The sequence below is a fragment of the Arvicanthis niloticus genome, unplaced genomic scaffold, assembly GCF_011762505.2.
Source record: "Arvicanthis niloticus isolate mArvNil1 unplaced genomic scaffold, mArvNil1.pat.X pat_scaffold_514_arrow_ctg1, whole genome shotgun sequence".
Classification (NCBI taxonomy): Eukaryota; Metazoa; Chordata; class Mammalia; order Rodentia; family Muridae; genus Arvicanthis; species Arvicanthis niloticus.
This window is the reverse complement of record NW_023046143.1, coordinates 37025-55632: the sequence shown is the minus strand read 5'-3', so window position 1 is coordinate 55632 and position 18608 is coordinate 37025. Positions and strand designations below refer to the sequence as shown.

The window sequence follows — 18608 nt, the reverse complement described above, 5'->3', positions numbered from 1 at the left end:
TAAAAACTATTATTGCATGCATATATATAAACATATATATTTCTAAATATAACTTTTTCAGTTTGTATAATGTTACCTATATATGTATTTTCATGGCTAATGGTTTGGCATTGAACAACCAATTGGTATGCTCTTCCCTGGGAAGGCAGCCTCTCCCGTTCCCAGCTTTTCTTTCTCAGTTGCCTATAGTTCTTTGTGTACGATTGAGGTCTCATGGGACTTTTCTCTGTCCACTTTGGCACAGTTCATTGCTGCCATCTTGTTCAGCTTATGCTTCAGCAGTTATTATATGGTGAGAATTTCTGAGTGTAGCTTCCAATAGTACTAGGAGACAGACTCAAAACAAATTCGCTGATCCTCTGGCTCTTAATAATCTTTGGGGAAGCTGTGTTGAGCCTCTCCAACATCCACTCTCTCTACACCTGTCCAATATAGTGTACTTCTTTTTAAAATGAAACTTTTCATTTGAAATTATTTCACATGTACATTGCATTGTAAGAAGCATTTAAGAGAGAATCTTATGATTTGGCTATTGTCCCCAGTAATAACATCTTTAAAATTATAACAAATGTTATAGACTAAGATTTTTAAATTGGTTCAAAGGACAGATCTTATTGAGATGTTCTCATGTTTAATAGCATTAACATTAATGGCCATTATCCAGTCTATTTAATTAGCTTTATCACATCATAGCTCTGGGAGGCAGGACACGGGAAGTTTGACTGCACTCTCACCCCACAGTGGTGGGTTGGGGTGTCGTGCTGTGAGAATTCTCTGCAGGGACACTGCTCCAGGGGTGATGGGGCAGCTGCAGCTAGCTCTGGGGGGATCCCTGGGCCTGAAGTGCAACCTGGGACAGTCTGGTTCCCAGGCTCCTGGGCACCTAGGCGCCATTGGAAGCCACAGAAGATCTGAGAACAAAGTAGGGGCCCATGGGGTGGACTGGCCCAGGGTCCAAGGGGAGATGAGGAGAGAAGATCTGCCTACGCCCCTCAGGGAGATTCCTTGTCTTGTCTTGGCAGTTTGGCTTGGCTTGGTCATGGGCAGTTGGCTTTGGTTGGTAGTTGCAGTGTCTGGGAATGCAGAGAGGTCTTCTGGGGAGATTAGCTTGTGGCTCTGTAGGTGAAGGCCTTCTCCATTGTTCTCCATATCAGATCCTGATGAAAGAGAAGCAGTCCATAGTTTTAAGATGTTTATTGTCATGGAGGAAAGTAGATGAGAAACCTACCCCCACCCCCAGTGTAGGCCTGAGGTTAAATACCTTTTGCAGGGAGGAGTATCTGGGAAGGAAACCTTAATTGGCTAAGCCCTTCTGGCCTTTAGGTACCTCATTAATATGGAGATCTGTCTTGAGGCTAGTGACCTGTGGTCACTCCTTCTACCTGTGGAGGGGCTAGTAGGGGCATCGTCCTTACTTGCCTGAAAGACACAAATGTATGGAGGCATCTTGTCAGGAGCCTGGAGGCTGGGAGCCTGGCAAAACGCCCACTGTTCCTTGCAGTAGTCACCAGGTTTTCAAACCTAGCTCAACCAGAAATCATGCTGCCTTTCACCTTCCCACAGCAAAGAACACTGTCAATAGGACAAAACAGCAAGCCATGGATTAGGAAATGATTTTTACCAATCCTACATTCAATAGAAGGCTAATATTCAATATATATAAGGAACTCAAGAAGTTAGACTCTAGAGAATCAAATAACCCTACTAAAAATGGGGTACAGAGCTAAACAGAGAATTCTCAACTGAGGAATCTCAAATGGCTAAGAAGCACTTAAAGAAATGCTCAACATCCTTAGTCATCAGGGAAATGCAAATACAAACAACCCTGGGATTCCATCTCACACCAGTCAGAATGGCTAAGATCAAAAACTCAGGTGATAGCAGATGCTGGTGAGGATATTGAGAAAGAGGAACACTCCTCTATTGTTGGTGGGCTTGCAAGCTGGTAAAACCACTCTGGAAGTCAGTCTGGCAGTTCCTCAGAAAACTGGACATAGCACTACCTGAGGACCCAGCTATATCACTCATGGGCATATACCCATAAGATGCTCCAACATACAACAAGGACACATGCTCCACTATTTTCATAGGAGCCTTACTTATAATAGCCAGAAGCTGGAAAGAACCCAGATGTCCTTCAACAGAGCAATGGATACAAAAAATGTGGTACATTTACACAATGGAGTATTACTCAGCTATTAAAAACAATGAATTTGAGAAATTCTTAGGTAAATGGATGGAACTAGCAAATATCATCCTGAGTGAATTAAGAAAAGAATAAATATAGTATGTACTCACTGATAAGTGGATATTAGCCAAAAAGAAGCTCAGAATACCCATGGGACAACTCACAGACCATATGAAACCCAAGAAGAAAGATCACACCAAAGTGTGGATGCTACAGTCCTACTCAGAAGGTGGAAAAAATCTCTGGGAAGTATAGGGAGAGAGGGATCTGGGATGGAGGGAGGAGGGGGAGGGAAAAGGGGGGCAGTTCAGATATGGGAGGAGATGGAGAAGTACAGAGGGTCAGGGGCCATTTTCATTCCACCATTTCAAACCACTACAGTATGTTAGGCAGCTTCTACAGTCGTAGGTTTCCATACAGCTTTTCAAAAGGCGTTCAGCATTAGCTATCCCGTTTTGTATTCTACCCTCCATTCTGTCTTTCATCCCCTTAATATTCCTGTTCTAGTTTTCCTATTTATTCATTTATAACTCTATATTTTGAATCCTCTTAGTTGGATGATTTCCTTTTCCTTCTGGCCCCTTATTGACTACCTAAGCATTATGAGTATTCTAAATATAGCAACCGATTTAAACATATGTAAGAGAGAAAAGCTGCCAGTCTTTCTGGGACTTAGTTGCCTCATTTAGAATGATCATTTTCTAGCTTCATCTATTTGTCTATAAATTACATGATTTTATTTTCTTAAGAGCTGAATAAAATCTTGTGTAAATGTATCATATTTTTATTACTCATCCATTGATGGTTATCTAGGCTGTTTCTAAGTCCTAATGGTTATGAATAGAGAAGCAATGAACATGCTCGAACAACTGTTTGTGTAGTAAGATATCGAATTCTGTGGGTTTATGCCCAAGAGTGGAAGAACTGAATGAATCATGTGGTAGAATTATTTTCAGTTTTTTGAGAATTCTTTCACACCGCTTTCCACAATGCCTGCCAACTGTGTTCTTCCATCATCAATATGTGTGTGATTTGATTTTTCAAAGCCTACTTTTAATAGGTGTTCTTAAATGCTTTAACCTCCCTTCCAGCCCGCCACCCCCCAAAGATAGTAGAAAAGAAAGGTTATTAGGATATGGGGCAAGTGGACATATTTAGAAGTAGTTCTTTGGAGCAAATCCGATCTGCATTGTCAGGATATCAGCAGTTCAGATTACACAAATCATCAGCAGCAGATGGATCCACTCACAAAACACCATTCACAAATCAGCAATGGTAGATTGATCTCAAAGAAGCCATGAGGCTCTGCTGTATTAGGGTTTAGAAGTTGTTCCTTGGGGCAATCTCAATCTCCAATTTGCAGGATGCCAGCAGTTCAGTTCAGTAGGATCAGTATAGCAACACGAATCAGCAGTGGTAGCAGGAGAGAGCAGAAACAGCCAGGTCTCAGCTCTTGATACTCTTGATACTCTTGATAGAATTTTCAGTTTACAGTTTATTTTTCATCAGTACCCTTATAGCTTTGTATTTAGAGACAATTTAAAATCTTTAAGTTAGTTGGGAAGGAATTATAGAAACAACCCCATTTAATTTCTATGACTATGAAAGTGACATTCATTAAATCCACATTTGTATGCATGAGTGTTCATATTTAGTTTCATAAAGTTTTATCTTGTGCGCTGCTCATCTGTTTACTTCTAGAGTTTTGATATAGAAGATTTCTAGCATCATTATAAGAAAATTTCCTGTTGTCCATCTATAAACCACAACCATCTATTCTCTCTCTCTCATCTCCCCACCTGCTCTACCCTAAGCACCAGCTGGCTACCCGAGACCTTAATTTCTTTCTATATTTTCTCATTTGCATTTTACTGAAATTTATTCAATGCTATATAACTTTCTGGGTATAGATTTTCATGAATATGATTTGCTTGCAATTAATATCAACTTTTACATATTTTAGTATTTCTATTAGAGGTGCAAACTCATCCACGGCATGGATGTAAAACATTCTTTGTCTCTTCATCCATTGAATAATATTGAAGCTGTTTCCAGTCCTTTACTGTTAGAAGTAAATACTATGAGTGTACATGCAATTCTAAGTCACATGATGACACATGCTTAATTTTATAAGGAATCACCAGCTTTTCCCTGCAAGAATGTATAGTCGTTTTTCTTCTCACTAGTAGTGGTGAGTGACACAATTCTTCTACATGCATTTTTGCTTTTTATTGTTCCCTATTTTCTGATTCTCAAAGTTTTATACTTTTATCATGTACTTTCTAGATAATTATCCTTTAGCCATTTTTAAAGGATAGGTTCTTTTAGGATATGTACTTTTAGTCTTAGTCAATGTGAGAATATGTTTATTTCATGTACATTATTTAATAATTTTCTTGTGTATGAATTCATAATTGAAGAATTGAAATGTTTTCTTTGTAGATATTCCAGTTATACCAGAAGCTGTCTTGGTAAACAATCCTGAGACAATTAATCACCCACATGCAATTGGAAATAGCAGTGGCCACCAAAATTTAATTTCATCCACTGGGCATGCTTCTGATTCTGGTAAGATGCAGATGATACATTTTAAAAAATGTTTTTCAATCCAATCCATAAACATCTCAACATTTTTAATGTGAAACTGCTTGTAGTTCCTTTTTTAATTAAACTTTTTATTTTGAAATAATTTAGATTCATATTATTTGTAAGAACTAATGTAACATAATCCTTTATATTTTAGCATTCTATCCAACAATAATATTCAACAAAACTAAGATTAAATATACAACCAGGATACTCACATTGATCTGATACCCAGATATTTTTGAGAAGTCCCAAGTTCTTTATGCTTTTACATTGATTTCTGTACAGATTTATAACATGAGGAGGTTTGCTTGTTACTAATATAGTCAAAGTACAGGATAACTACAACTACATCACCCCTGGGTGCCCTCATATGTTTTTTGTCACCCAATCCACCTTGCCCAAGTCATGCTTTTGCCAAAATGCCTGTCCCTACCATCTGGCTAATAGTGGTTTCTATAATGTTGCTACTTCAATAGTAGTATATGAAGAAAATCTTATAGTATGTAGATTGTGTTCCCATCAACATAGTTTTCTGTAGACTTAACTACTTGTGGCTATCTGTGCATAGCTCATGTTCTTTCCTAGCCTCCCAACCTCTGTTGTTTTTAATCATTTACCCCTTGGAAGAAATGTTTTTTATCCAGTTTTTAGTTAGGAGTAAAGCATTATGAATATTTGTCTACTGGCTTTTGTGAAAATGTAATTTTTATTTCTTTTTCATAAAAGTCAAGAGGATGGATGGATGGTCATCTTGTTAATTACTTCATTTATTTGTTCAATGTTTAATTAGATACTTTGTTCTATGTGGCTAGAACTCATTGATTTCTTCTTTTCCTTACTGGCTGGCTGCTGCCTTCCAAGAGCTGGGTGCCATCAGGCAACAGTGACTAAATTTTCCTCCTGATTTTGTACTTTCAATGTCTTTCTGATTTTCTCCTTTGCACTATTCTCCTCCACAATATCTTTCCTTGCATTCCTATTCTTTGTTCCCCTCCTATTTTTTTTTTGAAAATTGCCTTATCCCACAGCTGTGATTTGGGCTTGTGCAGCTGCCTCTTCTGTTTCTTCTGTTTATGCAGCTTCCTCTTCTGTTTCTTCTGTTTAGTCTTTCTTTCTGTCTCTTTTTCCATATCCTCTGCCTATTCCTCCTTTCCCCTTTAACGGTTATGTCTTTGTCCCCATTTCAAGTGCCTGCCCTTTGTCTTTTCTGCCTTTATCCTTTCCCCACAATTATTACTGTAATTTTATCTTCCCTTTTAAGAGTCCACCATCACGGGTGTCTCTGTACTTGGCAACCTGGAGCCAGCTTGCAGCAAATCTGCATCTGGGTTCCTTTCCTTTTAAGACCCGCCTATAGGGGGCGGTAGAGGAGGTAGCTCACTTCCGGTTCCCAGAAATCCCTGTTGTGTGATTGGCAGCTTGGGCCGTTGGGCCAGAGGCTGTGGCGCCGAGGTGCTGAGGCCTTAACAGGGCTTTCGCGCCTGGCTTGTGGACATTCTCCGAGTTGAGGGCCTCCTCCTTCGATTCCAAGTGTGGGGTTCGGCCCAGTGGATCCCTCTGCTCACCATGGCAGTGAGTAGAATGTTTCTAGGGATTCGGCCCCGCACCTCCGTGTCTCCTCAGGCGTTTCGTCCTCTCACTTCAGTGTTGCCCTTTGAGGGCCCCTGGAACTTTCTAGTTCCTTGACTTCTCCCTCAACCCAGGGGATGTGGTGGTGGGGCGCTTTCCTAAGTCAGGTTTGTCATGTATTTGAGATGTTTATGACCGGCCTTCCCAGTCGGAGTACGTTTTCAGTGTTGTTGCTGCTTGTTGGGAGTGTGGGGAGCGGTTTCCTTCCCAGGTTTCTCTCTCTCCATGGTCCTTTCCTGCTTCCTCTCTCTCCTACAGCGTCTTCACACCTTTTAGCTCTTCCCTCCACTCTGCCTCCTTCAGAGCTCTGCCCCTCCCGCCCAGGTCTTTCTCTCTCTCTCTCCCCTTCTGTCCTTTTCCCTGAGGCTCCTGGTGGAAGGTGAAGCTTATCTGCTTCCTCCCTGCCCCATCCTTGCTCTCCTACCATCCCCTTGTCCCCCCACTCTCTTGCCTCTGATCCATCCTCAGTCTCTCTATTTTCTTCTGTCTTTTCAACCTCCTTTCCTTCTTTTCTGCACCTTTAGGTTTTCCCTGTGACTTTTCCAGGCTTTTTAACACACTTCCCCAACTCTCTCCCTTTCCTAACCTGTTTCCTTTCTAACCTCTCCATTTCTCTGCATTTTTTACATGCTTAGGTCTCCAATGTTTAATGCATGGGTACGGTTTTGTTGTAAAAGTAGTGTACATAGGTATATATCCCTACTGCTCTTCATGATCGTGGATGGATCAGGTGTTGACAGTCAATTTAAAGTGACTTCATTATTTAAAGGTTTCTTTGGATCTATGTTTTTATGTTCATCACTTGTTCTAGATTTTATGTCTTTTGAATATAGCTATATCATAGCATTGAGTGTAGTATTTATAGCCTATGTTAAATAACAATTTCTTTTTTTCATTTTAAAGAGAGGGGGGACTGTTTTTGTGTGTGATTGTGCCCCTTTTCAAAGGTACCTGCATGTTTCACTTACTGCTTCCCTATTTTTGCTACGTGTAAATGAGAGACACAGCTTTCTTCCAGCTGGCGCATGCATACCCACAGTCACAGAAAACCAGACAGACAGACAGACAGACAGACAGACATTTGTTCCCAAACTTAGGCCTCCAATGTTTTATGTACGGGTATATTTTGGAATATAAGTAATGTTCACTGGGGTATATCCCTATTGCTCTTTATGATCATGAATGTTTCCAGTGACAATACTAATTTAAAGGTTCTTTGGAACTATGTTTCTATGTTCATCACTGCTTTGTGCTAGATTTTATGACTTTTGAATATAGCTATCTCATAGCATTTGAGTGTGGTATTTAAAGCCTTTCTTCAATAGTAACCAATGTCTTCTTTCAGTTTTGGATTGAGTGTGTGTGTCTGTGTGTGTGTGTGTGTGTGTGTTTTCCTTGGCGTGGGTGCCTGCATGTTTAAGTTCCTGTATTCCCCTTTGTGTTAAATATTAGAGAGTTCACAGTTTTGTGCTTGGCATGAGCACACATACTCACAGAGTGAGGAAGAGAGGGAGGGGCTTTAGAGGGAGGGAGAGATATGAGAGATATGAGAGAGAGGGGGGAGGGAGGGAGAAGGAGGGCCCAAGAGACATAGATCAGTAGGCAGAGAGGTAGAGATTTTATTTTATGTTTCTCCAAATATGTGTGTCCCTGGGGATGAGATTCCTTGTGCTTCAGACAGGCATAGATTTCCAAAGAGAGCTTTCTGGAGTTGGTTCTTTCAATCTACCCTGTAGGTTTTAGGATTGAAAATGTTTGCCATATTCGGTGCCATATTCGGTGCCATATTTGACCCTCTTCTTGTTGTGCTTATGAATTTAGGGATTATAGGCCCAACATGCCTTGATGAATATTTCTGTTCTATTTCCCTGTCTTTGCAAGCTGTTGTTGGGCTTCACCTGTCTTGGGCTGTTTTTGAGGTATAGATGTATGTGGAGAGCGATTAAAACCAGGTACACTTATGCATCCTTGTTCAGTACACTTCCATCTGACTTCAATCTTTATGTGATAGCTTTGGCTGAAACTGTCCTGTTTTACCTTTCAAGAAAACTGTATATAGGATGTTAAATTTCCTAATAAATGTTGTACATCAGCAGTAACTTTATATAAGCACCCCAGACCCCAAACTAGCCTGTCTTCTCTAACTACTTCTCCCTTTGCCATCTCTCTCTCAGGAGCCTGCCACTGGAGTACAACCTCCTGGTTTTGGACTACTGGTTGCTGGACAGGGACCTCCCAGTACAGGAGGAATGGTAATTATGGACCTCATACACTGGAACCTAAGAGAAATTATGGCAGACAAACACAGTGTTGCCTAATAGGATCAACTGGGTTTCATCTTGATGGGTCTGTGTTGTGAGAGTTAGATACATGATTGCTTAGACCCAATGTATGACTTATGTTTAAGTTGTGTTCCAGTACAACTAAACTTAAACCAAACCAACACACAAACAAAAAATGTGGCGAAAAGGGATTGACGATATGGAACAGCCTTCAGTTCTTAAATTACTTTTATTTCTTGATGAGTTAGAGGACAAGAAAAATTATTCTTTCCCTATTTTAAGTTTTTTTTATTTTATGTCTGATGGTGTGGTCCTCATACTTAAAATGTTTCCTGCCTATTTAGCATGGGCCTGATTTTTAAAAAGGAACTGTGAGGTATTTCTCCATATATACGGAGCTCAGGGAATAGTCCGGACAGGCCTAGCTGTCCCTTAACATCTTGTTCCTGGGCCAGGGTACACCAGGATTTACCTGTGCAAAATTGTGATTCTTGTCCATTGCTTCCCTTTTCAATTTTGGATCTCCTTATCAGTCTTCTAGGCAGCTGAATAAATGTTCTATTCCTAGATAGATTTTTAAGTTGTGATGTGTTCTCCTGAATCTCTGAAGGAGCTGGAGTCTAGGCCACTGCCACCAACCCCAAATCATGTCCAAGTTTCTTATTAACGATGGTGTCTTTTAAGGAAAGGTAGATTGTACCTTTTGGTATTTGCATTAATTCTCATTCAGGGAGTATTATCCTGTACAGAATTATTTCTTTTCTTTTATTTTTATAGGGTATTTTATTTATTTATAGTGCAGGTGTCATCCTCTTTCCCCATTTCCCCTCCCTAGAAACCTCCCTATTCTATACCCCCTCTTCCTTTATGCTTTTATATAATTTTTTATTACATGCATGTGATAAGGTCAGTTCTGGTTGAGGGTCTAGCAATACAAGAGATGCAAATAGTCAAGGAAAAAGCAATACAATAAACACAAATAGTCAAAGAAAAGCAAGGCATAAACACAGTTAAGTTAACACTCCCATGATCACTTTTTCTAAGGGCTTATCAGGAAGACAAAGTATCTGAGCCTACTTCCTTATCCTAGCCCAAGGTCATTTTCATATCTGAAGCCTACTTCCTTGTTCTAGTCAGAAAATTTAGAATCCTGTCTGAACTTACTTCTTTGTTCTGGCCTAATATTTAGATTCCTTCCTGAGATTACTTCTTTGTTGTAGCCTATGATTTAGACTCCTACCTGAAATTACTTCTTTGTTCTAGTCTAATGTCAGATTCCTGCTTGAAGCCTACTTCCTTGCGCTTGGCCAATGTCATACTCCTGTCAAACAGCCCCGTTCCTTGCCCGTGGACCTTGGCAGCTTCTTGTTAAGCAGCCCTAAAAGCCCCCCCCCCCCCCTTTTTATTTCGTTAACAAGACTGAGCCTGTCTTACTCAGTCTTGTTAACAGAGTTATTTCTGGTCTTCTGTTTGTAATTTGTTGACATTGAAAGTATTTGAAATGTACCATCCTGAGAATGCATACCTACTTGGATTATAAAATTTCTTTTGTGAGGATTTTGATAGTTCCATAAGTCTGTTATTTTGACTTTTACCTGCTTTGCAGGTATAGGTTCCTGAGCTTTTACAAAAGCACTGGTATCAATTCCTCAGACCTGCATTCAGGGGTGATTCCTGTCCCCCTCCTTGTGTAACCCAGGGTGAAAATGCCTTCCTAAGCCAGTATTGATTTTTCCCAAGGAAGAACATGTAAAAGATATTGTTGAACTATAGTTTTTGATAGAACTATTCAACAAAATCACACAGTACAGCATGTCTCACATGGACGTTGGGTGTGGAAATGAGGGGAGCCTCTTGGAGAGGGAGGAAAGAAGACACGGGACAGGGAGAGTGAAGCTTTTATCAGGCCTGTGTCACATGAACACAGGAGTGATGCCTTTGCTTCTTGGGTCACTGTAGATGATGTGTCTCATCGTTGGTTCCCTGGAGAGCTGGCTGTAAGGATGCCTGATTGTTGTGAAGTCACCTCTGTCTGTGGATGTGCCTGATTGCCAGCCTTCCTCTCGTTTTCTTACTATAAAGAGGTGAATTGAAAAAGGAAGGAGGTGATGGTGAGGCAGGAATAGGGGCATCAGATCACTTAAACTGCTTTCTGTAGGGACATCATCAATTTTAGGGTATAGCTGATCCTCACAATAGGGAATGTTTGATAGTTGTTGGCATCAGGCTCTTCTATGGACAGTGGTTGTTAATCCTGTAAGAGGAACGGATAATTGGTTGGAAATTTTTTGAATTTGTCATTCAAAGAATATGGAGAAGAAGTTAATGAAGCAGGGAGCAAATTGTAAAAAGAGAGAAATGAGAAGAGGGGTTAGGAAGGGCAGTATCCATTTTCATATGGGGTTTTTGAAACCCCAGGGATCAATGGCATCAAGTTGTTCCTTTCGTTTCTGGAGGTCTGTTTGTAGATTTTAGATTTTGTTTTTTACTACATTTGACTGATACAGAAGCAGCATTCTACTTGGAGAAAAAGGCAAAGGCTACCCTCTTTAGCAGTAAGAAAATCTGCCAGGGAATTGATCTGTTCTTGGAGAATGAGTATGGTTTAAGCCACCTGTTGAAGATTGGGGATAACCTAGGAAGAAAACTGATTGTGCAAGATTAGAGATGTAGTCTGTCCTACTCTTCTGGTAGCAACACTTGCATTTTTTCCTGTAGTGGCCAGGAGTGGCAGTATTTGAACTGCTCCTTTGTTGTGTTGTTCAGCTATTAAGTCCACAACCAGAATTGGTAGGGTTCTCTGTGAGTTACCCCTAATTTATGGAAAAGAAACACCAATGTGCAAACTTCTGACCAGTTGGCAGGTAGATGATGATATACCTGAAAACCTGATGGTTTTGTTGCAGTCTAGGGAATTAGCGTTTTTATGGAAGTTGTCCCAGATGCCTTAAAACAGTCTTCCATTCCCAAGAGAGTGCTATCGAAAAGGTGTGGTATCCTGGCAACACCAGACTCAGGGCAGCTGGTGAAAGGTGAAATAAGGTTACTTGACAGGGTCACTGGAGATACTGTAAGTGGCAGTTGTGAGCTAGTTCCAGGGTGTACACATAGCCAGAAATCTTTAAAGCAGCCAGGTTGAATGACATTAAAGGTGTTGGTAGGCTGAGGTCAAGGTTTTAAGCAGAAGACAAAATGACAGGCTAGTGTTTTTTATGAGAGGAGATGTCAAGGAAGAAATGACCTTGGAGGAGTATTTAATTATTTCCCCTATTTCTCCAGTTTCCAGAGGTTGGAAAATTGGGACATATTTTCTCTGGATGTGAATAGTACTTTTGGGGGACCCAAATTTGTTTTCACGTTAGAGATTACCAACAACACCTGTTTTTCACCTGGGATTCTATGAGTCCTGAATATAGAAGAAGAGGGTCTTGCATCACTTATAGAAGAGGTGATTGGTCTATGATCCTAACATATGTGTCTGACAAGACCAATGCATCCCATATTCATCTGGCCATTTCTTATATTAATATTAATCATTCCATTTGTCTACATCTCTAATGATATCCCACTTCCTGCTTACCCCCTCTACTAAACCTGCATCCCATGATATTCCACTTCCCAGTTACTCCTCCACCAGTCACCCATCCCACATCTGCCTTCCCCTATCCCTTTTTCCTGTATAAGGGTACTCCCACACCCATATTCTTCTGTCCCACTGCTCCAGAATACCCCTGTGTTGGGGCATCAAACCTCCCTGGGACACAGGGTCTCCCCTCCCATTGCTGTCAGGCAAGGCCATCCTCTGCTACACATGTATCTGGAGCCATGGATCCCTCCATGTACTTCTTGGTTGGTGATCTAGACTCTGGGGGAACTGGGTGGTCAGGCCAGCCCATTGTTCTTCCTATGGGGTTGCAATCCCCCGCTGCTCCAGTCCTTCCACCAGCCAGCTCTGACACCAGGTTCCCTGAGCTCAGTCTGATTGTTGGCTGCAAGCATCCACCTCTGCATTGGTCAGTTGCTGGCCAGACTTCCCAAGGAACCACCACATCAGGTTTTCATGAGCAAGTGAGTCTTCACCATGGCATCAGTGCTGGGTTTGGTGTCTGCAGATATAATGGATTCCCAGGTGGGGCTGTCCCAGTTGGCCCTTTCTTCAGTCTCTGTTCCAGTTTTTGTTCCTGTTCTTCCTTTGGACAGGAACATTTCTAGGTTAAAAAACATTTGAGATGGGTGGGTGGCCTCATCCCTCGACAAGGGGCTGTGCCTATATACTGGACGTGGTCTTCACAGGTTCTGTCTCCTCCTTCTCTGTGCATTTCAGCTAAAGCCACTCCCATTGGGTCCTGGGAGCCTTATGTTCTCTTGTGTCTGGGACTTTCCAGTGACTATCCCCAGTTCCTTATACAACCTGCTACCTATTTTGTTTGATTTCCTGTCCCTCGGTACCTTTCTCACAGCTCCTCTAGTACCTGATACTGCCACCCTTATTTCCTCCACCTCCTTTCTCCCTCCCTGCTTCCCCTCCCCTTTCACCTCTAACAATCATCCTGTCTGCCCCCTGCACCCTAATGCAGGACTGAAGCATTAACACCCTAGTCTTCCTTCTACACTCTATATGGTCTGTGTGTTGTATCTTGGGTACTGTAAACTTTTGGGCTAATATCTACTTATTAATGAGTACATGCCATGTGTGTTCTTTTGTGTTGAGTTTTACCCAAATCGAGTTTTAGCCAAATTGAGTTTTACCCAATCAAGGTGAAGTTTCTGCGACAATTTGGCAAGAATGGCTTTTAGGGAGTGGTTAGTCCATTCTATCTTTCCTGAAGACTTGGGGTGATAGGGAATATGAAAATACTAAGGGATGTTGAGGGCTTTAGATATAGTTTGAGAAACTTGGCAGGTGAATTTGGGAACATTGTCTGATTAGAGAGAAGCTGGGATTCTAAATCAAGGAATGATCTCTCGAAGGATAAGATCAGAGATGCTCTGAGCCCTTTTGTTTGTGGTAGAGAATGCCTCCACCCATACTGAGAAGGTGTCCACCAAGATCAGGAGGTACTTGGAATGTTTGCTAGTGGGCATGTGGGTAAAGTAAAGTTGCCAGTCAGTTCCAGGGAGGGAACCCCTAGCTTGGTGGGTAGGAAAAGGGGTGCTATGGTACCTGGAGTTGGGGTCTGACATCTGACAGATTTTGCAAGAGTCAGTGATAGATATTAAGAAACATAAGTCCTCAAGGGTAGTCGGTAGATGGGTCTTAACAAAATAAGATAATGCTTGGCTGTTAGGATAGAAAAGCTGGTGGAGATAGGAAGGAGTTTGATGAGTGTCTGGGTTAGTGAAGAGAAGTGGGTTGTGGAATGAGAATGTCCTGTGGTGGATGAAACAGTCTGGGCCCCTAAGGGCCACAACGCTAGCTGCCTTGGTGGTTTGCTTTGGAGATAATAGAGTCATTTGTCTGATGGGACCTGCAATGGACAATTACAATAGTTATGGGAAGATGCCAGGGAGGCCTTTTATCATGGCCATAATTTGGTTGGCATTAGTTACTGATCTTCCTTTTGTCCTAAGTAACCTGAGCTCCCTCCAGATAGTAGCATGGGTCAGGAGGATATGGAAAGCATATTTGGAGTCTGTATAGATGTTTAGGGATTGTCCCTTAGCAGTTTATAGGCTTGAATAAGTGGTATCAGTTCAGCTTATTGATTAGTGGTGTAGGTATAGAGGGCCTTTGCCTCAACCATCTCTGTGTCTGACACTATAGCATAGTCTGCTCTTTTGGCTCCTTCATGTAAAAAGGAGCTGCCATGTGTATACTGGGCAGAGATGGCCTGAGGCAGTGTGCCCTCCTGTGTGTGTCAAAGATGGAGTAATAGTTTTTCTAAGGTTTGAGTGCAGGAGTGGGATAAGGAGAAGTCAGCATTTGGTTAAGGAAAAAGATGGAAATATTACAAGGTGGGCATGATTGGAAAGTAAGTATAGAGTCTTTTATTAATGCTACCTGAAGGGAAAGAACCCTGGAGTGAGGTAGTGTTTATAAGCCTTTTTAAGTTAGGAACTGTGACAGGTTATGAGTAGAAAAGACAGTGATAGGTAACCCAAAGGCTAGTTTTTGGACTCTCAAATAAGTAGTTCAGTGGGTACTAAAGTATGTATACCAGATGCCCATCCCTGGATGGTTAGGTCTAGTTTTTTTATAAGTATGCTACTGGTGCAAAAGACGGTCCAAGTTGGTGGCCTAGGACTCCAAGGGTATATCCCTCCTTTTCTGTTACATAGAGGGAGAAGGGTCAGGTTAGGTCAAGGAGGTCTTGAGGTCTGCAGAGGGCCTGTTGGGACTTTGAAAATGCTTGGTAACAGGTTTCAGAAGAGGTTCATGGGTGGGTCCTAATGCTGCTTCATACAAGGGCTAGGAAAGGAGGTTAAAGGAAGGAACTCAGGAATATTAAAAAAATTAGTGATTCCTGGGAATGATCAAATCTCTTCCTTTGTAGAGGGGACTGTTAGAGACTGAGTTAGATTTTTTTCTAAGTAATGGCGTTGTGGGTTGGGGTAATTTTTAGTCCCAAATAGGTGACCTGAGGAGTGGACAAGTAGACTTTAGAAGGTGAGATTCTGTAGCATTGACTGGGCAGGAAACTAGAAGGCCATGGGTGTTAATTTGGCTGATTTCTAGAGACAGACAGAAGAGAATATTATCAACATAATGAATAATCTTAGATTTAGGGAGAGACAGAGAGAATAGGTCAGAAGTCAGAGCCTGGCCAAGCAGATGTGGGCTGTCTCTGAATCCCTGAGGTAGAACAGTCCAGGTGAGTTGGGTAGAAAAGTGGGTATCAGGGTCAGTCCAGGTAATGGCAAAGATGTTTTGTGACTGCACATCTAAGGGGATAAAAAAGAATCCATCCTTGAGATCTAGGATTGAAAAATGAGATGTTCCCAAGGGGATAGTGGAAAGAAGTATGTAAGGGTTAGCCACAACAGGGTGGAGAGGAACCACTGCAGAATTAAGGAGCCTGAGATTTTTGAACCAGGTGATAGGTACCATTGTGTTTTGTGTTTTTTCAACTGCTAATATAGGAGTGTTGAAAGGGGAAGACAGGACTGAGGAGCTTTTTCTTAGGAGGTTAGAGATAATAGGTTTAAGTCCCCTGAGGGTCTGGAGAGAAGGAGAGAGAGAGAGAGAGAGAGAGAGAGAGAGAGAGAGAGAGAGAGAGAGAGAGAGAGAGAGAGAGAGAGAGAGGGGGTATTCAGCTTGGGTGATGTACTTGGTAGGGTCTTGTAATTGGATGACAACAGGAGAATGGTATTTAGCAACAGTAAGGTTCTGGACCTCCCAGACTTAGGGAAATGACATGGTAGAGTTAGCAGGTTTGGGTGGTTAGAAGAAGGAAGAGTTTGGGTTTAGGCAAATGGGGAGAGCAAAAGAAACAGAAGTTCCAGCTTTAGCTAGAAGATCCCTTCCCAATAATGGTACAGGATATATTGGTGCTACCTAAAAGGAATGGGTGAGAGGAACACCCCTAAAGTCTAAGTGAGGGTATCTGATGAGGTTGGTAAGGCTGTTCTCCTACCCCAACAGTAGGGAAATGAGAAGGAGAGGTAGGTCAGCAAAACTTCAAAGAATCAAGTAAGGGAACATGTACACTAATTAGACCATCTATCCCAGTGACTTCCCTCAAAGGAAGAAGCAAAACTGGGTTAGGGTGAGTGGAGGAAGAAGTTGTGGGGGTTGAGTGTAGATAGTGAATGGTTAGAGGGCTGAAAGGAGGTTGCCAGTGTAGGACTTCTAAAGTGCCCTATAGTTGGGAAGGGAAGGGAAGAGTCTGGAGAAGCAGGGTTGAGGAGGCTCTGGAGAAGTCTGGTAAAATGAGGAAGCTGGGGAGGTCAGGAAAGCATGAGAGGTTGTAGAGGCAGTTTAGGGATGGTAAGGAGGAGGTTTGTTAGCTGCATCAATGATAGTAGAAGTTTTGTCTGGATGAGATTTCATAGCTAGAAGGAGTGATTTGGAACAGGAGAAGCAAAGGGAAGGTTTGCAGCAAAGATGAGTAAAAACATGGGCATTGAGAACCTCTTTCCATTTTCAGGATTGCTGGCAAAAATTATAAAGATCCTTTAAAATAGTAGGATCATTTTCCTATGGTTCTCTAGGCCCTCAAAGATCAATATATTTTCAGGAACACACCAGGCAGACTTGATAATGCACTATACCACAGATTTGACTTCTTAAATACCACCCCCCCTTGCCATCTGCCTTCAAGCATACTCTCTAGAGTAGTACAAGCAGGGAAGACCTATCTATTGGGAAGAACCCCTAACACTTTTTCAGGGTAAAATTCTGGTTAGTCCAAAAAGGGCCCTTCTTTTAAGGGCTGCAGGAAACTAGACAATGCAACTTTATCTAATATTTGCAGCATTTATTTGGAGCAAATTAAGCAGGAACTGGATGGCTGAATGCAGGAGGAGTTCTACCAATTGCTCCAACTCCTTCCATTGTAGCAGCTTGGCTTGGTTGTTGTTGGGGTCAATCCAAAGGTTCCATCTGGCATCATAGTGGCAGGTCCTGGAGGAGCTGGAGTACCAGGTGGCACAGGAGTAGGGGATATGGCACCTCTATTGTTTATGCCTGTAGCACCTCCCATAGCCATTTGGCCCATCCATATTTCTTGTTCTCTCACATCATAGGCACATGGGAGATGTACCACATCAGGGAAAGTTCCCTTGAATCCTTCCTATTGTAGTTGCATTATTTCTTCTTGTTGCCGCATCTCTTCCTCATGGTGCCTGTGTTCCTCTTCCTGCCTGAGTTGTAACTGCTTTCATTTCTGAACCTCTTGGTTATGCAGCTCCTCCATCCTCTGAAGCTCTTCTTGACATCTCATTAAATCCTGCCTCATTAGCATAACATGGTGCTCATGGGGCACTGCCTTTATCTCCATCTTCAGCTTCTCATGAGCCTCCTTGATGTTCCAGTCCACTTGATCCTGCTGTTGCTTCTTCATCCCAATGAGTGCCTTCCAGCACATGGCATACTCATACTCAAAGGACACAGGTTGTGCAAATCTGGGTGGCTCTTCTCTCTCCTTGTGAAATTGTTGGTTCTTTATAACCAGCTTCTCTGGAAGTCCCTCTTCATCATTTAACTGGTTCATAGGCTCCATAGTCACAGCCTGAGGAAATGTGGTTAGCAAGAAGGAGCCTTCACTGCATCTGTCCAGATCTTTCTGAGCAGCTGGTTTCCCTGAGAACTCAACAATGCCTTCCTCAGTCATTCACAATGACTACAGCCCTCTCTACCTGGCCAAACACAGAAAAGACTTCTTCCAACAGTTTGTTAGACACGTACTGAGGAAGGTTGCAGACTGTAAGGGATGCACTGTGACAGGCAACGTGCACTCACAGCTGCTTTCCACAGAGTGGCACATTGTCCAGCTCCACTTTGGCAATTTCCACTAGGGTGCGTGTTTCCAAGCAAATAAAGCCAAGGCCTTTATCTTTAGGAATGAAATCTTCCCCTGCTTTTCCATATTTCTCAAAAAGTTTCCCCATTTCCTCCTCAGTGATGCCAGGGGGAAGACTGCCCACAAAGAGACAGCTACACTGGGTAAAGGTCTTCTCTCCTGGTTTCCTAAAATTCTTCAGGTCAGTAGTCAAGCCTTCATTCTGGCTGCTAGCCTGCTGTCCATTTGCAGGTTTTGGTAGGGGTGGTGGCTGCTGCTGCTGCTGCTGATGTTGATGATGCTTCCTTGGAGTATGATTCTGCTTCTCCAGGTTAAAGGTTTTATTGCTCTGCAGTTTTGCACCCTTGACTTAGATTTGAACACAGCAAAGTGTCTGCCTCCCAGTCCTCTCTAACCCTGATGCCTCTGCCCACAGTTCTTTGGACTCAGAGCTTTATTAATCTTGACAATCCCCCCCCC

General features: G+C 42.2%; 1 pseudogene; it reads right to left on the bottom strand.

Moving 5' to 3' along the window:
- Nucleotides 1-17089: 17089 nt before the first annotated feature.
- On the bottom strand, nucleotides 17090-18252 carry LOC117702151 (non-POU domain-containing octamer-binding protein pseudogene; annotated as a pseudogene).
- Between the last annotated feature and the right edge of the window lie 356 nt (nucleotides 18253-18608).